The 24,877-nt window shown below is 41.7% G+C and overlaps 1 protein-coding gene and 1 long non-coding RNA gene across 7 annotated transcripts in view; one reads left to right on the top strand and one right to left on the bottom strand.

Moving 5' to 3' along the window:
• The window catches only part of plxnb2b (plexin b2b), a 117,587-nt gene that overhangs the window by 53,915 nt on the left and 38,795 nt on the right, over window positions 1–24,877 (top strand). The window contains exon 1 of one of the 6 annotated variants that reach the window (XM_030136281.1): window positions 20,179–20,196. The exons of the other annotated variants lie outside the window; for them this stretch is intronic. The gene's annotated coding sequence lies outside the window, so the exon portion shown is untranslated. Of the gene's footprint in view, window positions 1–20,178; window positions 20,197–24,877 lie in introns of those variants that run through there. 6 annotated transcript variants of the gene reach the window in all.
• On the bottom strand, window positions 1,113–12,694 carry LOC115420771 (uncharacterized). The gene is made up of 3 exons (XR_003935595.1): window positions 12,622–12,694; window positions 12,258–12,378; window positions 1,113–1,371 (listed from the first exon to the last, which is right to left on the bottom strand). It is a non-coding gene; the product is annotated as an uncharacterized LOC115420771 (long non-coding RNA).

Below are 24,877 nucleotides of genomic sequence, written 5' to 3' on the forward strand. Positions count from 1 at the left end.
AAGAATGTGCGTACATTGGTAAGCATGTGTGTAGAGAACCATGGCTGCACTCTCCGTTGTTACATAATGATGAGATATTGAGTGTGTGACCTGGTACCACTTTATCTCGCCCTGCACAGATTGCATTCCATAATCTAATGAGACAGATATTCTTTAATGGAATCCTGGACAGGGTCATGATTGCTGTGATAAAACTTAAGGTCACACTTCACATTATACACTGCTGGGTCCGTATACATGTTTAATAAACAAGGTTGTTATTGCCAGGCAGAAAGTAGTGTAATAATGTGTCTGATCATATTATTTCTCCGCTTAATAAATAATTTCATCTCGAATAAGCTGAAGTTATGAGTATCGTCGTGTTGTTGAAGTGCAAGGACAGAAACCCTGTCTGTATACATTTGCTGGTAAATCAGTGTGTTATGAATGCAGTAAATAAAAAATGCAAACGCATAACACGATCAGCTAAGAAGATGAAACGCTTGTTAAATTACCCATTATTTGTTAAATTACTCATCACCTACTCATCGAAGCTGGTCATCCAAATAACTCTGGAGCTGTCTGGGGTCGTACAACTTAAAATACAGCCTTGAAGTACAAGGCAATGAGCAAGCAGGTTGTGTTTTTACACTGTGGATAACAAAAAATGTGCAGCTGTAATAATCTTTTGGAGTTTGTTTGTAGTTGTGTGCCTGAAGATGAAAAGCTTTATTTCTAAAAGCACAGTTTTTCCTGGGCTGTTGTTGCTATCTGAGATTTTCACCCCCACCCACCCAAAACAGTATAAAATTAAATATTTCTCCTTAACAAAAATATTTGTCTGCCCATAATTACTCCTAAAAAAAACCCTGTTTGCGTCAATAGTGTGTATGAGGAAAGTTAAATTTTTCTAATTAAGTTTAATGCATTGTTTGGGTGGACAGCTCAGCTACACTGTGCAAAATTTTTGACGTGGATTAATGACAACAGAATGAAAGTGGTGGTTGCAGAGCAGAGATAAACAAGGTTGGAATGTGGAAGCAAACAATATCATAAGTAAAGTAAATGCAAGCACAACTGCTGCAATCAGTTTAGAATATATATTTTACAAAGGATCAACAGTGAGACAGAGATGCTGTGACAACAATACCATCAAGCGAAAAAATGTTTCCGGCAGACGGTTAATCATCTTAATTTATGATCAACAATATAAACAATGGGCCTTAATTATGTCTGACTGAAAATAGATGGAGACAAACCATGTGAGCTATACAGCTGGAGAGAGACAAGAATGATTGCAGGAGGAGAATTAGCATGGAGATTTGCCTTACATCCCTTTGGTAGTCTTGCCATTGGAGTGATGCTTTTGGTTTCTGCTTAAAAGGGTTGATACTGAGGGGAGAGAAAGTTTTGGTTTCAGTACCTGGAGTCAGAAGCCACTCATACATCCTGATTTCCTCTGTTTCCATCTTTCCCTGTCCCTTGTTTTTGTCTGTAGTTCTCTCTTTGTCCCTTACGCTCATGCCTCCACTTGCTGGAGGCTTTATGTGCTTCATGCCGTAGAGAGAACCCAGCTGCACAGATGTGTTGCCTGGCTTGCAGTTTTCAGCATTTGCCTGGAGCAGCCCACCCCTCCAGGACCACCGGCCCTGATGAAGAGCTGTAGAGGATCCAGTTGGCAGCTTCTCATTCGACATGGGGCTTCTGTCCCCAGACATCTTCCCCCTCCCTTCCTTTCTCTTTTTCCTTTGAAACAAGGAAAGCTGCCAGGAGGGGGAATCCATCATTGCTTTGGCCCAGGGCGCTACGTTTAACGTTAGCACCCACATGGAAAAACGTGCACAGCACAACAAGAGTGTGGTGATTTAGGGACCGTCTCTTTTTCCCCACCATCCAATGAAAAACTAGGAGAGAAGTACACAGCCCACCCTTTCACTCTGATTATCCATCACCCCGGAGCTTGTTGAAAAATCATTTACTGTACGGGACGGTGATTGACGACACAAAAACGCAGTCTGCATGCTTGTCTCATCAGTCCACCCGCACAGACATAATACTGTGCCTTAGAGGACACACCGATGAACACATTCCCAACACAATTTGAAATTGTTTCTAGAGATGTGACACTTAAAGTTCAAAAGAGGCTGCGGGGCTGTTGTAGGCCGAAAACATCACAGTTCTCGATAGTTAACTCCCCCGGAGAAATGTTTTTCCTGTCACTTTTTGATTCTCTCTCAAAAGTCCTCACCTAACACTGTGGAACAGTTGACCTGCTTGGTTCAGTCAGTAGCATCCATCACAGGAAAAGAAATGAGACCAAAGTCAATGATAAATGGTTTCTTTTTTCTATTTTTCTGAAGTGAAAGCCATACAAACCAGTGCTCTGGACCTAATACTGTGGAGCGATGTAGTTGAGAGAAAAAAGGTTTCTGTCTGTAAATTGGAATATTGTGGGAGACCTGGGTGTGGAGCATGTACCTCTAATCTGACCTTGGGACTATGCTTGTGCTTGCTGTAACGTTTACTGGTGGGTTTATAGAATGTTATGGGGATTAAGTGGAAACTTCTGGAGAATCCTTTATAATCCACCATTCCTCCTGATCAAAGGCAGCCAGATAGCTCTGACTTGAAGTTGCTTTCCTCACTACTGTTTCTTTTTCCATCACTGCTGCACCGTAGATACTTTCGAATATGCACTTTGCCCCAGCCTTGTCTGATAGATTGAATATATTGTTCTGAGAAAGAGGGGTAAGATAGGGCAAGAAAAATTGGACTGGGAATATCTTTTGTGTGGTGGGCCGTCTCTTGCAAGTGTAATTGGTCGGAATGGAGAATTGAAGGAATCCATGGTCAGTCATGCATCTGGGTTAGAAATGTGCAGGGGTAATTGACTTTAGGATTTTCAGGTCTCTTTTCTCACTGTGATGATGTCTCCTAAATTGTCCCTAACTATTTTTTTTTCTCCTCTCATTAGGCACAGACACCCGATTCACTGTAATTTATAAAAATTGCCAATTATTATGATGACTTTTGTTCTCACAACTCATAATTTGTGGACTTTATCTACCCTTTTACATAGTTTTTTTTTAGGTCAGGAGGCCATGTGGTTACACTGGTGGCTGCACTTTAATTGATTAATTAAGTAGTGTATATGACAAGGTTTAATTAGGGAGCTTGTATAATGACTTTATTTTCCAGAAAGCCCCAAAGCAACCTGGTTTTCCATCTTTAACGGATCAAATAACAATGGGCACGTGCATTTGCTGTGATGTTTTAGTTAGATAACTCGCATATTTCATGAGCAGAGGGCACTGCATTTCAATCAACATTCTCAAATAGCTCAGACTTGCTAGATGCAAACCTCAAGTGCTGCACGCTGTGACTGCCTGCAAGAAAAACAACAACAGTAGTATCTGTTGTGGATGAGGGAGGCTCTGTAGCCCACTCATTGTGATATGCTATCTTAGATGTGATACAAGAAATGCACACATGAGTTTGAGTCTTTGTGGAAACCCTCCAGAAGAGGAAGTCACAAGTCTATGAGGTATTTGGATAGCTTGGCTGGAAATATGTCAAAGAAGACATTTCTGAGAAAGATATCTCATTTTTATTAAAAAAAAAAAACAAAACAAAACGAAACCTAATGATACCAGTGGGGACTTTGAATGTCAGTGTGTGGTGAATCAACTGTTGACGCCTACAAGGTAATAAGAGTTCTTTAGAAAGAAATTGTTGGATTTATGCCAGTACCTGGTTTTTATCTTCAGTTTGATTGCAGTACACATCATTAAATAAATACAGTATACCAAAACTCCCTCTTCCATCAAATTTGCCCTCAGTTGCCCTAATGTATTTTTGATGATGTCGACCTAATGGATGGTATTTTACCTTAAAACACTCCTACCCTTTTTGAGTCACAGGAGACGAGTAGTAATTGATATGGATTTTAATTTGTCAGTCCCATCCTCTTAACATGCATTAAAAGTGCTGAAGTGGAATGGTCTATGGAAGCTGTCATTGCCCTTTTCACAGCAGTGACAGCACTTTTAGGTCTGCTGGACATTTTTTTTTTTTTCTTTTCTGCTCTATAATAGAATTTCTTCTGCGCTATCTGCTCTAACAGGTCAGCTGGAGCCCTCACCATATTAAACGATACAGCAGTAGACCACTGTGAAATAAACATGAGGCTTCTTTAGGCACAGTCTGTTTGGAGTGATTAGTTTGTGAGAGAAATCAAGGCGATGAGTATCCGCTCATCTGTAAAACCCTGTAGACTCAACAATTTACCCCTTCTTGAGCTGTTTAGCCAAACAGAGGCGATTAATCCCTCCTCAGTCTTCCCAGAAACCTTCAATTTTCTAACCTTAAATTTGTTTTTGGGTCTGTTCTCCTCTGAGGACCTTTTGCTGTCTTTCTTCTTATTCATTGACTAACATGAGGACACCCTGTATGTACTAAACCCCATGGAGGCCCTGAAAACAAAACATACAGTCATACTTCCATCTTTGATTATTCCCTCTGCCAAGGTTGATTGACTTTGATTACTTGTAGCCTTCATCCCCTGCCTCTAAGGGGAACTTAAGCAAAGTTTTCCCAGTTGTTTTCCAGAAGTGTGAATTAAAAGGCAAAGGAGTAAACTTGTCTGTCTTGTGTTATCTCAGCATTTCTGCAGCAGTAGTTCTTCCAGGCAGCCATGACAGAATATTGATGGGCCTCCTTTTTTTTTTTTAGGCTCTTCAATTTTGCTAAACCATCTTTCCCCCCAACCCACACCTCCCCTATGCCATCCCAGCTCGCATACCCATCGCTCCCCAGGACAAAGAGTTCAAACCCCAGGCAGAGAGGAGCTGTCTGGCCCACTGTCAGCTGCCCTCCTCTCCTGAGACTGCAGAGTTCAGATGTTAGACGGGGTGATTGAAAATAAAACCAAACTCAAACATAGGCATACTGCTTTTCTGTGTGTGCGAGCTGTTAACATAAGTGAGTGGCTGTCATGCATTTTGTTAGCATCAACACTTTTCTTTGGGTAGCCCTGCGGAGAGGAATTGCTTGTCGCAAGGAGGAGATAGTTGTCAGGGCCATGTTCCTGCCCCGAGGGTGGAGACTAGCTGAAGCCCTTCTGCCAGCCTGCTTCATTTCTAAAAGATGCAGGGGGTTGTGACGGCAAGGGGGCAGCCTCTGGAGCAGACTGGTTCCTGCAGATCTGAGTGACGAAGTGGAAAAAAGGCACTTTTATCAAAGCTTCACTTCAGACAGCACTCAGTGAATAGTCTTTTTTTTTTTTTTTTACAGAGGACCTCTTTGGCCTGGGGAGGGAAAAGTGACCACATCAGTGTTCAGAGGAAGGAGAGTTAACAGGCCAGGCTAAAAGGGGAGTGAGTGCACATGAGATGTCTTAGTTAGCAGGTGCAGCTAAGTGGGACTTCTTTGTGTTCCTTTGTGCATGATGGGGGTTTGAAGACAAAATCAATAATATTAAAGCCTGGTGTCTCATTACCAATGATTCTTCTAATTCTCCTTAATTTTACATATTTATGTCCTGCCAAACATCCCTGTCTTCAATACCCCCACTTGCTTTGATGCCCCTCCCAATTTTTTATCTCTTCCCTGCCTCATTGCCTCGGGCCCCATCTGTCTGAACTCTGTCCATTTCCACTGTTGACCTCATAAAGACGAAAGTAAGAGGATTCCACTCTCTACGGTGTCAAACAAAATCACACTGCAACCCTATATAGGATAAAAAGCTTAGATATTAAACATATTACTGCTTTAAAAATACTGCTTGTGATGTCCACCCTGTGGTTGTAAGCTTTTCCTTGATTTATGCTTTCCTATAGCATGTCAGTGTGGCTTTCCTCTTAAAAAATAGAAAAGCTCATGTGTCTCTGTCACCGAGGAGTCTGTCAGATCATTTATTTATTCATGAGGAAGCACAGTATTATAGATAAAATAATAAAAAAAAAAAAACCCTTCACATGGATAAATGTGTCCTGCAAATGTGTGTGTGAGATGGTTTTTCTGCCAAGAGGCTGATGTGTTCTGTTGGTGTTGTTTTCCGATATAGCAATTTAATGAAAAACTGAAAAGACCAGACCGGTAATCCCTGACAACAGCCACGCAATCCCTGATTTGTGATGTTGAGCATGCTGCATTGTAAACAAATCCAGACAGCATACCAAGGCTGCAAACATCGAAAAGATCTATTAAGCCCTGCAAGGTCATCGCCCTTGAGGATGTACTGGCTTCCTCCACTTAAACTGAACAACTGTCCATTTTAACCGAATTGTTGCATGAAAAGAGGAGTTTCTGTTTTGTATGAAATGATGAAATTGATCTGAAGGGTTTGTACTAAAATAATTATGTGATTTTGTTTTTCTTTCTGTAGACTGAGAAGTGAAACTAAAGGTGTAGTTTGTGCAGAGGAAGAGCAGAATAATTCTGATTCTTTCTCTGCTGTCAAGAACTTTGTGTAGCCGCTCAGGATTGGATTTAGCTGAAAACCATTCGTCTCGGCTACTGTGACCCCGAGGTGAACTGTGTCAGAAAAAGAAATTCCTCTTCACCCAAGTGCGCAGCAGAGATTATTTACATCGGCGTTGTCATTACAGGTTTGGTTTGATTTGTTATGTTAATGTTGGTCTCAGCTGAGGAAATATGAGCCAGTCTCATTTCTGCTCATATGTTAAAGAGAGAGTGTATGTGTCCTGACAGAGAAGCCCAGTGTGTCTGTTAGCGGTCTGACACTCTGACTCACTGGGAATCTGATACCCCTAAAGGAATGATTGTGGTTTCTCTGTCTACTTTGCTCCTGCACACAAACACACAGTCAAAATCTCTCACACTGATTCTCTCACACCCTCTGTATGTTTAACACATACAACTCCTCTCCAATCGTCTTTTACGGCGTTCCATCATGTTCGTCTGCCCCGTCCTCCTTTGCACTTTAATTTTAACACACTTCTGTCAGCATTCAGTGTTTGTAATCAATGTTGTTTATTGTGATAAAGATTAAGTCAGCCTAATCGACATAACGCACCCACCCAGAAAGAAACTCTTTACGTGCCTGTCTTTATTAAGTGCCTCCTAATGAAAATTCAGCGTGCAAGTTGATGAGTGGAAGACCCAATGAGCATGCCACAGCCAGATGATGATGAGGTTTTTTTTTAAAGCAGGTTGGCATTGATTTGAGTCAGGATGCATGGTTGCATAACTGAGAGCTGCTGTTGGTGTATGCACTAGTTATTGATTGGGAAATAAGAACACATGGACGATGTTTGGCTATATTTTTGCATGCTCAATGTGCAGTAGCATCACCTGTTTCTATTATTTCAAAACAGATTATCTCTTGTTAGAATCTCACATCCTTTTTATATTTTTTTTTTTCCTTCTAAAAGTAAGAACCCACAAGGGAACTGTGAGAAAAGATTGTCACTCATGAGAAAGCTGGTAGGTAGGATTTGAGGATTTTGCTGCCAGTTGGAGGCTTAGGCCAGATGAGTTTCCCAGGACGATTGGAACACGCATACACACACATACATACACATGTGTGCACAGACTACTTGAGCTTCTGGCTGACAGTGATTATAAACCATGGGAATATCTCCCACGTGTGACCTCACGCAGCTATCAAGTGCTGCATGCCATGAGATCTAACCTCCTGATCCTTGGTCTACCATTGCCATGGTAACAATCAGTAGTGCCCTCTCTTGCCTCATACCTTTCTCCACTCCCACCTCTAAGATGTGACTTGTCGGGGACTATTCACAATACAGATTGCATGTCTCCTGCAGAGGTAGAATAGAACCAATCAAGGAAATGGACCCACTCCACCAGATGCCACTTATTAACATTAACTGCTTTTAAAGCCTTAAATGTTCTCTCCGGTATTTTATAATACTGCATACCTCAACCACTAACATACAAGAGTTTGGACAAAATGGTTTTGCCTGAAAATAGGTTTGGGAAAAAAACAAGAGAACACCTAGGGAGGTAAGTGTGCTTTTGTAATCATGGCTTGAGAAATAAACCCACAAGAATCCATTTAGCCCCAGCTCATTTATCGACACACTGTAGTTACTTGCCATTTGACTGATGGAAATGATGAAAAGCGCAGACATTAAAGTTCACACATATAGAAATGAAACACTACATGGCCTGAACTGCTGTCTCACTTTGATTCTGCTGTAGTGGTGCCTTAGGAGACCATAATGTGTTCTCTGAAATGTGGTTAGTCCACACAAGGCAGGAGGTAAAAGCATGCTGTGATTATTGTTAAATTTTCTGTGAAAACCTGTAGTAGATGTACAAGACTGCAAAACCACCATGGAAGCCGGAGCTGTTCTTTTGGTGACACCGAGAAAGCTCTGAAAATGTTGTATTTTAAAAGCAGTGGAGCTACTTTTGGGTTTTTCTTCATGTTACTCATCATGTCATGAGGAAAATAGTTTGTGGATGTTGTTGAGTATTTTTAGCTTTGAGCTACCACACCAGTTTCCTAATATCTTATCTCAGCAACCGCAACTACTTTTTTAAGATGGTTCACAATATCACCCCTTCTTAGTCAGTGATGAGAGGGTTCCTCTTGAAATGTAGAGCTCACTAGTCATGCTGCCGAAAGTGCAATTTTAATGCTGTTGTAATTACTTCATCTAAGTAATGTAACTTGTTACATTTGACAACCTCTCTAACAAATGTTTCAAATTGGAAAATTGATTTTAATTATACCTACATACAGGCAGGAAACCTTTAATCCAATGATTTTGTTAACAGGTGTCCAAATATGTGGAAACAAGGCATTTTTACATACTGGAAAACATTTAAAGCAACAAAATAATGCCATATAAGCCAAATGTTACACACATAAAGGAATCATGGTTATTGTGCTACCTCTAATAAAGTATAAAGCTCATTGTTTGCACATGTGTTATGGATCATCAAGTTTTCCTCTGCAAACAAAACAACTCAGTTATTCAGTTGGTCTTATATTTGACAGTCGGTCAAAATACGTCTGAGTAATCTGCATATGTTGCATCAGAAAATAGATTAGATTATAGCTCTGTTAATTTAGCTCTCACAGATGGATGGAATTATTGGTATATTCCAATGTACATCTCTCTGTCCATCCTTCCTTCCTTCCGTCTGTCTGTCTGAGATATTTGTCCAACTGATTTGTGAAAGACCTCGAAGATTTATTCTTTTCAAATTTTACACACATTTTCTTTACCACCAGGTGAGGTGCAGTGCCAGAGGAGTAGTTCCAGCAATTTTTGAAAAATGTAACTTACTGAATTGTCCAACAGATTCATTGAAGACTATTCATCCAATTTGGCAGACAAAGTGCAATTAGATTGAAAGTTAAGACTCGGGCAGAATAATGTTTGTCTTGGTTTGACTGAACTACCTTGACTTAGTTTAATTTAGTTTATAGTTATTTTTATTTTAAAATTCCAAATGAATCCCTGACTTGGCAGAGTGTCTGTGAGCAAGAATGGTAAAGTGTTGTGCGGCAGGGCGGGGGTATTAATAAGCTCCACCTACTTTTTCACTTGTTTGACAGAAAACAGCCACAGTAAAACCATAAACCACCTCCACTTTTTGTACAGTTTGTGCTGTCATTAGCTGGACTGAAGTGTGTGGAACCATCCAAGCAAGGTCAGTTTCTTAGTGGTTCTTATCTGCTTACTTTCTGGTGCTTTGGTCTAAGGCCCCATGGTGTTGTGAAACTGGCAGTGACTCACTACTCCCTCTAGTGGTGACATTAATCCATTGGGCTGTTGGTATGAATATACAATACATTTCTGCATAACTCTTCATTATAAACACTGTAATGATAATTTTAGGTCATTTTAAAAAATATTTTAAAGTGTAAATATTACATTAGCTCCTTTTATCTCCATTTGTTTTAGAATTCAGTCACAGCATCATTAATTCCCAAACAGTGTTCTTATAGCAAAGGAAGTAATGCTATCGCTATTGTTCTTCAGACATTCTGTCTCTTTTTTTGTGCTTTATGGAAACCAGCTGCTTGATCTGACTCCAGATCTCAATGCATTTGTGTAGGTTAATCCACAAACTGTTGCATAATTGCCACTGTGTTGTTTAGTCTCTATCATACAAGTAATTTTTCCACCTCAGTGATTATCATCAGTGAATACGACAAAAAGATGGAGAGTCTGACAACTGAGTCTTCCGCTTGAGCACTCACATGAAAAAATGCATTTAATTAGCTTAAAGATAACAGGGGCGAACGTGACATCAGCAACTTGGGGAGTTAAGCGCCATCTTTACTTTCCTCTGTTATTTGATGAATACTGTGCAAGAACAAAGAGCCGCCGTTTTCCCCCGTCTGACTGTACTATTCTTTTGATTTGGGTCTAATTGGGTGCATGTTAGCCTCTGGTACAACAGATACAACTAATTAGGCTCTTGTGCGTGTAATTAAAACGATGTACCATGGCCAAGCTTCCAGCAGGGTATGTGTTTAACAAAAGCAATTAAGAAATTTATCACCTGGAAAGATTCTTTATCCGTTTTCATCTGAACATTGGCCCATCTCTGTTTGTTTTTTGAGGACAAAGGCACATCTATACTTCGCCACCATCTTCCGTGTGTGAAAGGGACTCTGTGTGGTGGCATTGAAACTGTGGAGAATTAGGTTTGATCCTGGGAGGCTGGCACTTATCAGGAGTGTTGTGATACGGGGTGCTCAGTAACCTCCTTGGAGATTCCGCTTCCTTCCCTCACTCTCTTTATATTCTCTACTCCTCCCTCCTTCCCTCCCTCACCATTAAGCCCCGTATTAAAGATTCATATGGCACCTACAGTGTATTCAGGATACACTACGCCCCTCCTGCTGCTATCCTCTTCCTCCTTGTTCATTCTGCCCTCTACCTCTCCCCTTACCCATTACCCATTCCCCCTATATCAGTGAATTCCCACTAATAAGGATACTTAGAGTAAATCCTTCCAACTCCCCTTTCCACAGCGGATTAGCGTTCTCACCCTTGGCGAAAAGAACAATCAGTTGAGAGGGGCAAAACAAAAGGCCTCCTTGTTGGTGATGTGCTGTTTTGGATCCCAGAGCTTGTTTTTTTTGTCTCTTTCACTCTCTTGTTCTTTTTGGCTGAGACAGACAGTTACTCATCCTCTCTGTCTCCCTTACCTCTTACGTCTTACATGTTCTCCTGCTGTCTTGAGCTCTCATTCCTCATTACCAGGCACACAATCCATGCAACATATGCCCTTCTGCCCGCTTATGGGTTTGTTTTATATTAATAACATAAATACGATAAAATAACAAAGTTTGACTGAAGTTAATACCGTCCTTCAAACCCGTCTCGATCTAAAAGCTGATACTAGTAATTTCTGCCGAAGTAAATACAAGTTCCCAGAGGACAGAATATCTTTCCCCATCACTTTCCTCATGCATTCCCTTCCATAAAAACCAATAGAAGATGCAACAAAGTTCATATAAATGATGAATAGAGTTGATGCAGGCGTTTATCCCTCGCTCTCTTACCTCACTCTATCACATGTAGAAATGAGGCAGCTCACACTAGCCCCACCGGAGTCTTCTAGCAATTAGGCAAGTGCCAGAAAAACACATTAATCTAGCTATTATATCTAGCCTTGTTAATTTATAGTTGGGTTGGAGAAGCTCACTCATTAATTGGCTGTGTTGGATGACACACAGCGAAATTACATTTGCATAGATCATTTTTAAATTGCCACCCAACATCCAGCTGGGAGCAATGCTTAGAATAAACCCTTTGGTTTTAAGTGTTTGCTTGTTCACCGGCGGTTTAGTGATGAGAGAGAGCAGGCATGGAGAAAAGGTGTCTGGGAGAAGTCAGTGGGAGCTGCAGGGTGTTTTAAGCTCCACTTTGCGGTAGCCATCTCGCCCACGTCTCCACACAACCGGAGAAATTGGCTGTACTCACCAGACCAGGACGGAGATAGCAAGTGGCGGGGGGCAGAGGGGGTGGCAGAACGGGCACCCAAGCAGGAGAAGAGGGGAGGGTAAGAGGCAGACTCAGTTCCAAAAGGACTCTAGAGTTTCATTCCAAAAATTGAATCGTCAATTTCCATTCAACCGACTACTCTGCAGGATTGGAAATGAATGAGTGTCAAGGCGCTGGTTGTCCTGGAAATAGAGGTTAGCCCTGGAGTGAAATTCTACGGTGACAGCGTGGGAGGGCCTGGAGGGAGGAGTGGATAAGTGGTAGAGGAGAAAGAAAGGTGGACTGGAATCAAAAGTGAAATTGAACATAGGGCCTGACCTTGGTGTGCTCCGTTTTGCGATGGCCGGGACGATAATTCCTCTGGCTTGAGCTGCACAGACTGGCAGCTTTGGTGCGACTCAGGCCGAGAGAAAGGACGGCTGTAATTATCAGCAGAAGGCTGAGGAGATAAAGAGGCTAAAATGTAGGCCTCACTGGCAGGCATCAGCGCTATCTCACACTAAAACTTAATGCTTGTCAGTGGTCATAGCTAGCGCGCGTGCATGCGTGTACATGTCTGTCCACGTCTTTTACAGAATAGCGCTGTGTAGCCTCCTGCCAACATAAACTCAGACTTTGATGTTTTACGCCCTCCACCCACCACATCTGAAGTCTAGATGTGACAGAATGTCAGCACACTCACCTGACATGAAAGACACAGTGGCACCTTTAGAGACGAGGTGCAGATGCTATCGCAGACACGCCTCAGCTACGCCACACGACCGGCCCGTAATGCCACCCTGCTGCTTATCAGGCCATCTGCAACCTGATTAAAGCAGCTTATTTTTAGGCAATGGGGGGCTAATTCCCTCTGACCTTTGTGTGTCTGCATTTGATTAGAAATGGTGATCACATGAGGACTCTGCAATTAATCATAACACAATCCAAAATATAATTTAATCCTAGCCATTTATCAGGTAAAGAATGAATATGTAGGTATCCGTAACATCTCTTCCTCTCAGACTGTCTCAGCACTAAAGGTTTAGACACTGAGCCACGGGAATAATATCCTTTAGCCTCTAAGCGAAGCACAGGTAGCTTTAATGTGTTTGCGTGTGTGACTGTGAAATGGCTCCTGCCTTTTAAGTGTCTCACTAATACGTAGAGTCCATTTTTCCAGGATTACAGGTGGTGAAGGAGGGTGCTCTACGTGCCGTTCATGTCAATAGGCACAATAGGCATCCCATCAACAATCACTACAGCTCCTGCTTCTTAGAGCAGCCTCCTGGGGAACAGAGCAATCATGGCACAGAAGCGGTGGTAGCCTGGACAGGATTTGTCCTCTTTGTGTTTTATGATTTTTTTTTTTTTTTTTATGTGCCACAGTTTGAGTGTGCTTATGTGTGATTGAGGAAATTAAGCTTTGGGTGCTGGTACATGTACCTCTGCACACAATGAATGCATAAGAGGCTAGTCGGCCAAAAATAGTAAAAAAAAAAAAAAAAAAAAAAAAGAAAGAAAGAAAAAAGGCAAATTTACATGGTAAAAACAAAGAAAAATCATTACATTTGAAAAGCTGCAAAGGAAAAATGCCAGACATGCGCTGTACATATTTGACATTTTTACTCAATTAGATTATTTGCTTATTAAAATATTTTCTCTGCAGACCTGGTCAATGGAATAATTATTTTAGCACTAACACAAAGATGCAGCATACAGCGGCTGGGCTCTTTTCCCTCTCAGAAAATGAAATTGTCTTTGTCTCACAATTATGTACACAAACACCTCTCTACCTGTCAAACAGACTGAACATTGTGGTAGTAGCGGGGACAGAGCGATGGAGGGATTCTGGCAGCATGAGTGGCAGCACTGCTGATCATCTCCTCGATTTCAAACTTAATTAACCCGGGTGTCTCGCCACACGTCCTCCTGCCTGTCACAAGTAAGAGCTGGTTCACTATCTCCTCAGAGATCGGCAGTGATGATGGGAGGAGAAACAATGGAAAGCTGGAAAAGCAGTGAGCAGTCAGATGGGAATGGGTCAGATTGTCATCCCATAACATTTCCTGATCCTTAATTAGAATAATAAGGTTTATTCCAAGTTTGATTTTCTTATTATTGTATTGGTAATTGTTTCATATTCAAGGGGCCACATTTTAATATTAATATTGAAAATTGAATTTCAGCTATCAGCACTGAGAAAGAGCATTTTACCTGGAAATTATCCATTAAAAAATAAATTTACAGTCATTCCCAAATGTCCTTGGTGTTTTTAACTGTTGTAGTGTGTAACTATATTCAGTGAGGAAACAGATAGTGGTGGCAGGAATAGAAAACAAGCAGCAACAGGTCTTGGCATGTAGGGAAGAGAAGGTAAAAAAGTAGCTACTACAGCTGAGCTTGTTGAGAGTATGCTCTGTGGACAGTGTTACTTCTTACTTTGGACTGAGGGCAGACTGGATGCATGGATACAGTGACTGACTCCAGCTCTTAAGTGCTTTAATAGGAATGAAACAGGAGGAGCAGAGCTGAAAGCATATCAACTCCAGTAGATATCTCTTCAACACAAAGCATTGATATTTGTGACAATCTCAAAACTGGTATTTCTTCACATTCTATTGATAATGTAGTTATTTTAAATACACTATATGTTGTATTTCTACTGTCTAGTGTTACAAATGATGTAAAATTGTCATTAGAGTGTTTGGCATGTCATCAGGAATCTTTAGTCCATAGATTCCTATGTTTATGTTTATGTTTACGCATTTGGCAGACGCTTTTTTCCAAAGCGACTTACAGGGGAAAACCAATTAAATCACTCAATCAATCAAATTTTATTTATATAGCGCCAGATCACAAAAAAGTTATCTCTTGACATTTTATATATAGAGTTGGTCAAAACCAGACTCTAAGTCAATTTACAGAAACCCAACAGAATCCTCCAGGAGCAAACACTTGTGACTGGTGACAGTGGCGAGGAAAAACTTCCCTTTAACAGGCAGAAACCTCGAGCAGACCCAGACTCCTGGAGGATGGCCGTCTGCCTTGACCAGTTGGGGTTAAAGAGAGAGAGTAGAGAAGGGGAAAAAGAGAGAGCGATAGAGATAGAGACTGGGGGAGAGGGGGAGAAGGGGGGAGTAGGGGGAGACACATGGAGGCGGTTGAGGATAAGTGAGTGGTGATGATGAGGGCAGGGAAGAGGCCGGACCACCGCAGCAGGTCCAGAGATAATCGTGAAAGAATCTGTGGTTATCCTGGGAAAAACCTTATTAGAATATTTAAAATGGAATGTTTGAAAGTGTTAGGATAGGAGGTGCTCTCGGAAGAGCTGGGTCTTCAGGAGCTTCTTGAAGATAGGCAGGGATGACTGTTGTTCTTGTATTAGATATGATCTGAATTTATTTACACCAACAGGCGGGGGAATTTATGTAACCATTAGAGCACAGGTGTCAAACATGTGGCCCGGGGGCCAAATCCAGCCCGCCAAAGGATCCAATCCGGCCCGCAGGATGAATTTGTGAAATGCAAAAATTACACTGAAGATATTAATGATCAATGGTGTCAAAATCATGTCAATTCAGGTTTCACATACAGACACATACAGTCTAAAGAGATTTCAAGTGCATCAGACCAGTAGAATATTATTAAAATAACCTATAAATAATGACAACCCCAAATTTTCTTTTTGGTTTTTTGGTGTAAAAAAGGAAAATTACATGAAAATATTTACATTACCAAACTATACTTTTACAAAAAAACGTGAATAACCTGAACAAATATGAACAAATGGAAATGTCTTAAGAAAAGTAAATGCAATTTTACCAATATTCTGCTTGTTACTGTTTTGTGTGATTGTAATGCACATGTGTAAATGATAAACTGATAAACCGAGGCAGAATATTGTTAAAATTGCATTTACTTTTCTTAAGACAATTCAAGTTGTTTATGTTATTCAGATTTTTAAGGAAACTTTGTAGATGTAAACCTGATCATAATATAGTTTTACTTTTTTCACTGTTATTATTTTACTGGTCCGGCCCACTGGAGATCATATTGGGATGAATGTGGCCCCTGAACTAAAATGAGTTTGACACCCCTGCATTAGAGGGAGTAGTGAGTCACTCTTAGTGTTGTGTGTAATGAGTTACAAAGTAACGCTTTACAGTTCCATAACTACTTTTTTTGGGTAACTACTGAAAATTTGGTAACGAAACGTCGTTCCTTTTTCAATTCGGCACAATGTTACTTTTCTGAGGGACAGGTTTGACAAGTGTTATGTACAATTTATTCCTCAAAATTTTTATACGCCCTAACAATTATGTGCGTGCTCCAAACCATCTGGCATATGCAAACACATTCTTTTCTATGTAAACATCCGGTAGTCATTCGGTAGTGAAACAGCTGCACCTGCGCAATAGTCACAGGCTCTCATTTCAGGTTGTTTCACTAAGTAACGAAACAAGAGTTGGAAAAAAATGATAAGCCCTTATGTATTTAGTGTTCACCCGTATGCCCATGAGATATATGGAGGCTATGTTACTTCATTATTGTTTGATAGGGCTTAGTGGTGGTGTTGACACCTATAGTAGTCCAATGTTTTCTTGTCAAGTGCTCTGTTTGTGGCAGTTTTTATCCAATCCAATCCAACTTTATTTGTAAAGCACTTTAAAACAACTGCAGTGGACCAGAGTGCTGTACAGAAGGATAATTAAAACCAAAATAGAAGAATAAAATACAAAATAGATTTAAAGACATAGAAACTGTACAAAAAGGAAAGGAAAACAAAGAGCACAAAAGAAATACCTGTTCTGTCCTCCATAGTAGAACTTTATGTAGCCCCACACATTTAGGAACAGATATGTGGTTCTACCCAAAGTCAAGCAACATAAAAGTAATGTTAAAGTAACAAGTAATGTAAAAAGTTACTTTCCATAGAGGGCAACTAAGTAAAGTAATGGATTACTTTTTAAAGGAGTAACCAGTAATGAACAAAAGTTATTTTTTAAAAATAATTTCCCCAACACTGGTCACTCTGCCATTCTCCTTTGGTCAGGAAAAATAACACCATGGGACCTTTGACCAAAACATCACAAAGTGTTGCTAAAAACTGCTGACGCAGACCGTCAGTGTTATTTGACTGACTGTCAAAATAAGTTTTACTTTAAAGAAGAAAAGTTGATGATACCATAATACAGATGTTCTAGGTTCTGTCCTAGGCAGCCCGCTGGACTCCAACGAGGAGGTGGCGGACAGAAGGATTCTGGCAAAGCTGACATCCATCATAGATAACCCCTCCCACCCCCTGCACTACACTGTAGAGGCCCTGAGCAGCTCCTTCAGCTCCAGACTTTAACACCCCCTGTGCAAGAAGGAGCACTTCCACAGGTCATTCCTCCCCACAGCCATCAGACTGTTTAATAGTACACAGTGACCCTCCACCACCGCCACCCCCATATCACATCATGTGTATGTGCAATCACTATGTGAATATGTAAATATCTTTAAACTTTACTCTTAGATTTTTATACTTTTAAGAAAGTTTATTTCTACCTGCCTTTCTTTTGCACTGGTGTGTTGCATATTGCTGCTGTAAACTGTTAAATTTCCCCATGATGGGATCAGTAAAGTCTTATCTTAACTTATCTTATGTGTGTAAACAATGAGTTTTATACTGTTTTCAGTGAGTGACACAGTCTGTGGATACATAGTGTTGATTCGCTGGTGATTTTATTAGTAGTGCATTCTGGTACACGATTTTCTGAGAGTTTGGAATATTGACACCACATTTAACCCTGTGTTAACTTTAGCTTACTTTCCGTATTTACCATCCAAAATGTGATTTGCACAGGTTTTGCTGCAAATCATTCAAATTATAGTGGTCATATTAAATTTGCTATTTTTGTCATGGGACAAAAAATATTCTTTTAAGAGTTGGAGAGTAAACCGCAAAGCTTGCTGCATATTTTTAGTGTGTGTACAAAAGCACACTTGCTGTATTTCATAAAGAACCCACGAATACAATCAGGCTGCTAACTAACTGTGCTTTCGGCAATAAGTGGAACAACAAACCCACAAAAGAAACCCTAGTCGCCCCAGTGCCTCCCCAGTGGCCTGACTCAGACTGTCTGCTTTTCTGTCCATCTGAGAACTCTGAGAACGCGGAAGTGCAGACTCAACCATCTCGACAGTAGAGAAGTTTGTGTACCCACAAGGGCCTGCGCTGTATTCCCACAACCAACATGGAATTTAAAAATATCTCTGCTATGCTGTTTCTCAGGCAAAGGGGTGAAAAGAACCACGACTCCAAGATTGATTGATGACAGTGATCTCTCTTACATTCAGACTTTCTCTGTGCTTTTCCTTCTCAGCCATTACTTCTGGCATTTTCTTACTTCCCTATACTGTAAAAAAAAAAATCTCTTTTTGTCTTGTTTTGCCCATTTCCTTATCCTGTACTCACCTTCGGTCGGGTTCTTCCTCTTTCTTTCTTCTGTCCTACTGTCTGTCTGGCCATCTCATTTAAGTCAGTGACATTTGATGTGAAGTGGCGCGGGCTGGAGGGCGTACAGCCACTGACTCATAAAAACACACATGCGCAGGGAGGACTTGATGTGGAGGGAAAGGTCAGGCCTACTCTCCCAGGGCCTAATCACCCACTCTCATTGAGTGGCTTGCTCGCTCAGTCGCACTTGATTGAGTGTGTGTGTGTGTGTGTGTGTGTGTGTGTGTGTGTGTGTGTGTGTGTGCGCACGCGCGTGTGTGTGTGCGCGCGTGTGTGTGTGTGCGCGCACGTGTTGCATGTGTGTGGAAATGTGATCAGAGTGTGTAGGCAAGTGCGTGAGGAAGAGGGATATATTGCACCTCCGGAGTGGTGACTGGTGTGTGAAAGTGTGTTTATCAGAAAATTTTCCTTCCTAACTTGTGAATGTACGATTAGCAGATGACCGCTTTGGGTCAGGTGACACACATACAAATATGTGCGCAAACACACACAGTCCTCTTGCCTAAACATGTGGTGCAATCAGCTGCCTTATCAAGGGAACTGTGCGGCTGTAACAGGCTCATTAACTTCTCCCTGAGCCTTTTTTAGAGAGGGAATTGGCCAAGATGAGTGGGCCATACTTCCCTCCACTCTCTCCCCTTTAATCCCGTATATTCTATGTTCTGTTTTTATGTTAAACGATCATGCATATGTGTGTTTGTACGCATGTTGTTCTTCACGTCAAACCTCCTCCCTCATGTTTCTCCCTCATTAGTGGGCCTTCAGCGTTGCCCATCCTATCTGAGTTTAGAGCAGGGATTAAGCATTAAAGAGCCTCAGCTGCTCTGGGGCTCCTGTAGATCAGCATTCGGCCACCAAGGCCTGATAATGGTGTTTGTTTAGCCATTAGTCAGGCCCTGCTTAGCAGCTCTCTCCCCTCTGGCTGTAGAAACACTGATAGATGATGGATGAAGATTGTAAGGGGTCGGGTGATGGAGGGATAAGTGTTTTAGAGTGGTTTCAATAGGATTTTGTGAAAGTGTGTGACACTAAAGAGAAGTGGTGGGAGTAGTCTAAATAGACGTGGTATTTGATTAATATTTTTTGCAAAAAGTAAGACGAAGGTGCTTTGTGTGATTTTGTGTTGCAGCATACACACATTTTATCGGCGTCTACCCTTCCTGTGATTAGTTCTCGTTGTCCGACTAATTAAAAAGTAGCCCAGTCTATTTCCTTCTGCGCAACCAGCGGAAAGTACTCCGTCTCACTGAAAGCTATTTAATTTTTATGAGGTATTTTTTGCTGCTAATTTAGCCATTACCTTTTAAGCTCCAAACATGACCTTTTCTCCGTGTGCTGAGGAGAACTGGCTAATCTGTGGGCCATTACCTGATAGCTTTTAGTCATTACCAAAAGCTGGAATCTTTCAAGGCCTCAGCCAATGCTTATATCCTCTCAATCACAATGTTCAGTCACCATCCACACTCTGACTCATCTTGACAAGTGACAGGCACCTGCCAGTGCGCACAAAAGAGCTATTGAAACTCAGTGAGTAACGTGTGTGATTGCCCTCCCTCTGTTTCTGTCTTTCTGTCTCTCTAACATTCCTCATCCCTCTTGCCTTCTTCTCTGAGGTTGTTTCTCTCTCCTTTTCAGCTCTTACAAGTCTGGACAGAGCTACTCTCATGTCATCTCTCACAGTCAGACATAATGGCCTGTCTCCCACCTGGTCAGTCCATGCAAGACCCTACCTGTGCTTAAAGAACTTAAGTTTTACAATGTTAGTTTCTGTCTGAGGTAAGGTGATATCAATTTCTTGTGTATGTTACAGGCCTGGGTTACATATAACTGTCCAAGGCTGATTTATTAACATGCTTAATTTAACACCGTAGAAAAACAGGCTTCCCAAGTGGGCCAATAGAATAAAATTACACATGCTGTAAGATGCAAAAACTGCTAGATTTTTAATGTGCTCAGTATTGGGCATTAAATATAGAGCACAGAAAGGTAGAATCAGTTTTTACTCTTATTTGTTTTACATGTACATAAGTTTAGAAATGATGGCTTGTGTTTTAAGAAGTGTTTGTGGACAGAAGCTCTGTGGTCTGATTGTGCACTGAATGTCTTGTGATAGTAAGGTTTCCAGACAGTCACATGATCAAAACAAGTGCTCACTGAGCAATATTTTCGCTACCAAAGGCGACCAAGAAAAAGTAGAGGAAAAGCTGCTTATCGGTGTGTGTGTATGTGTGTATGGGAGAGAGAACAGAGGGTAGGAAGTGGAAGTAGGTATGAATGTTTTTTTTTTTTTTCTACATTACGGAACCAGACTAGTTCAACCCTTCTGCTTCCAGTGTTTGTTAAGTAACAATAAAGAGAGTTTAAGCTATATATGCTGTACTTACAGCACAAACGTGAGACTTATATCAGTTTTCTCATCTCTTTCAAGACAGCAGCTGCCTGTTTTGCTAAATCTCCCGCTGTTCTGACAAGATGCAGTAAACAAATTAGTTACATCTCTTTGTCCAGTAAGAACTTCTGTGAAATCGTGGAAGAGGGCAGGCAAGCAATCATTCACTGTGAGATCAGTATTCCCCTTGAAACCAAACGAAAGCTGGGGACTGAGACTAAACCACATTACAAGATACCTTCATGGCTCATTGGAGTTTATGCTGGTGAAGTGAAATCATTATAACCAATAAGGTGTGTAATGGATTCCTTCCCAGCAGTCAGTCTGCCTGCTTGACTTCTTAATTGTGGTTGCATGTGTGTTGGAACGTGAGTGTGTGGTGTATATACATGTAAGTGAGCGCTTGGAGCAGAAGATCGCCTCGGGGTGGTGTGCTGATTAGAGAAGCTGCCCTCCAACCATTAAAGACCTCCATGTGTGAGCAAGCATCCAACCTACTAAATACCCCTTGAGCAAGACACAGAATTATTACCTGTTCTTCAAAAAGTATCTTAACATTTTAACAGGACCAAAGTGAACAAAGAAATTCCCTGCAGGCATTAATCAGTGTGTCACAAAAAAATCAAAGTTACAAGTAGTGCTGAAATGATTAGTCAAATAATGGACTAGTAGATTGACAAAATTAATCAGCTATTTAGATAATCGTTAAAAGAAAGAAATTCAAGCATACTAGCAGGTTGTTTCAGTGTCTCAAATAAGAGGATTTGGTCTGAGCTTGGTAAAATTATGGAATTTTTAACTTTCGTTTTCTAAAATAAATGTTCTGATCTGTAAGAAACAGATGTATTGATAATGATAATCTCACTTGCATTCAGAGTTGTGGGTTTGGGCAGCATTTTTCACTAGCAGTTACAGTGTTTGGATCTCAGATGCATATCTGCGAGCAAGTTGAGTTGATTAGTGAGCTTGTGTATGCAAGCATGCCCCTACAACTGTTTGTGTGTATTAGCAGCCGTCTGGATGCAGTGGCGATGTCGGCGGAGCCATTGGCTTCTGAAAGTAGCTCTTCTCCGCCAGACCAGGCCGTTTAATCAGGTTCCCCACATCCGCCAGCTGTGTCCACATAGCAAACAGCTACTCAGTGCTGCTGGAGAGCTGCAACATCCAGCTGGGGTTGGGGGAGGCCAGTTAACATTGGGAGATTAGCCCAAGCTGCTGCTGCCCAGACAGAGAAAGGTTGAATTTGTGTGTTTGTTTGTGAGACAAACAGAGATTGAGAGATTACAAGAGACACTGAGGTTGACTGCTGAGAAAGGTATGAGGCAGAAAAGTCTGGCATTGAGTGTGTCTGTGTTTGTATCCCGGCACACACATTTAAATGTGCACTGTGCTCAAGAAGTGTGTGTATGTGTGCATGTGGTTTTTGCACACTCGCTGCTCAAGTGTCCAGCTGGCAGAGGGGAGATAGCAAGAGCCTTGAAAATGGTGACGGAACGGTAAACGGACACACAAACAGTCTATCAGTCCTAATGAGGAAAAGTGCTGTGCCTAAAAGGATGACGAGTGTGTGTGTGCAGTTTGTGCCGGAACCCGTGAGTCGTGGCCATACATCAAAATAGACAAATACACATAAGAGAGTAGACACATGTTGACACACAAAAGAAGCGAAAAGCACACAAGTATGAGAACTGGGACATCCACACACACACACACAGTCTGGGAGGAGAGGAGTGAAAACGTGATTCACACACTCGCTGGGTCATGGGCCAACTTTAAAGGTGTTAGCATATTTAGGCCAGAGCAGCTGGATACGACTGAAACGGACCAGGCCCATCAATCCCCCGCCTGTGCCTGGTGTCCTGAATACAATGGCTGGGCTGGCTGCTTTGGTGAGCGTGGTTCTCCCAGTCAGTCAAATTGAAATAAATGAACTGCCAACCCTGACGGCAGGGTAATTGTTCATATGGAAATTGGATTGCCGTCGTCACACCAGCCTCCCATTGCAACTCATGAAACAATTTCACTGTAAGGATGGGACAAGAGCGCTTGCATGTCAAAAAAAAAAAAAAAAGAGAGAAGGAGACATGTAAAGAAAGAAAGAGTTCTCCACACTCTCCCACTTCATGTTTCATCTTTAACAATGGTGCTTGTCCTGCATGTTTTTCGCTGGTTGGTGGGAGAAAATAAAGAACGAGGATCCACCCCTCATTTCCGGCAGCGGCTCCTTGTATGGCTCCTAACCTACGTTGTCGCGCTGCCTCATCCACACTTATCAGGCCTTTTCAGCACCCTACACACTAAGAGGGATGTGGCGAGATTTACTCTTGAGCATTAACCCATTGCTAACCCCACCTCAGCAGCCCCTCCACCTAGCCCTGAGGCCTCTGAGAGTGTCTGACCAACGGTTACCTTCTATCAGTGTGTGATGCTGAAAGCGGATTCAACACAAAACTGCACCCTGTGTCAATGTCAGACCCTGGCATCTGTCAAAGCCAGCTCCGCGATAACAAAAGTGCTGAATATGAATGATCACTCTATGGGGTAGTATCCTATTATGTTTTCAGGGTAGGGTGTCTGCTTTTTTATTTATTATATCAGTTTCCTTTCTGTATATGTATTAATGAGTGAGTGGAGCCCTCATGCAGCTTCAAACTTGCTAGGTCAGCAGTTACAGCAGTGTTTGATCTAATCACTACACACATAGCACCCCGTGTACCCCCCCACCCCTCCCACCCCACCCCAACCTTGTTTTTCTCCCTCTCCTTCCTGATCTCTTGATGCCTCGTGCAGGCACACTCTTATACTTCCTCCTGATGTGGGTGTTGTGTGGCGAGAGGATTGACCGAGATACATGTGGACTGCCATGCTGGGTTTCAGTGCCCCCATGTCAAAGGAACACAGCATGGCAGACTGAAGAGAAGTGTCTTTGTGTGGTCGTAGTGGGATTATCTTGTCAGCACTTCAAGCTGTGCTGGTGCACATATTGTTGCGCTGTGTTTATGAATTTCTCTGTGTCCATGTGCACACCTGCCATTTTTCAATTATCTTTCATTTTGCTCTGCTGAGAGCTGCTTTTCCTGTACAGACATGTTCTAACTTGCAAGGGGAGTGTGAAAAATATGGGGCTATAGTTGCCAACAAAAGGAGTGTGCATATGTGTGCCGACAAGTAAGCCGACAAAGAGACACACCTTCATGTGCTATTTTCAAGTCTGTGCATGTTGTACATAAGCACTTTTTCTTTTGCCGCCAGCTACTAAGATGAACTTCTGCAGTAAAAGCATTTTTTTTTTACCTCTTTCCTTAACTGCAGATTTAAATGTGTGCGATGGAATTAGTTGAATTTTCTAATTTAGGGATCAATTCAGCCTCAACTATCCTGCAGTTTTAACAATTGTGTCTTTCACAGGATCACATTTATCAGATGTGCCAGCTTCATTAGCACATGATGTGTTTCATTATTATTTATCCCTGGCCATTGGAGGCTTCATTAGCTGGAGGCTGATGCAGCACACAGTCTCTAAATTTAGCAGCTTTTATTTATTCAGAAATAGCCACATGTTGGCTAATATGCCCAGTTACCATGTTCTCTCGCAGCAGCTTAGAGACATGTTGAGAAAAGAGAGGTGGGATGGTCTGGGGAGAAATGGGCCTCATTCCACCTGTGTCACCCCCACTAGACGTCTGCTTCTCTTCAGCTCTTTGAAGCCTCTTTAATTCCAGCGTTCAGGATTAAGCCCATGAAAAAAGGATGAAAAGTGATAGAGCGACAGAAGGAGACATCCTAGGAGAGAACGGTCTGCTTTGAAATATGTTAAGAAATTCGTTTCCACTGACCCACAATGCAGCATCTGAGAGAAATTTGTGTGACACTTTTTTTCCCCTGATCGGGGGCTGGCTATAGGATTTGCATGAATAGAAGGAGGACTCTTTGAAGTCACGGATGTAAGTGGAACTAGAGTTTTCTGAAACCTAAATGAGTGCCTCGAGTCAATTGTCCTCTCATTGTACATCACAGTCTGCAAAAGTTGCTTTGTCACAGCATGTTTGATTGGAAGTCACAGGAATC

Source organism: Sphaeramia orbicularis, chromosome 6 (assembly GCF_902148855.1).
Source record: "Sphaeramia orbicularis chromosome 6, fSphaOr1.1, whole genome shotgun sequence".
Taxonomy (NCBI): domain Eukaryota; kingdom Metazoa; phylum Chordata; class Actinopteri; order Kurtiformes; family Apogonidae; genus Sphaeramia; species Sphaeramia orbicularis.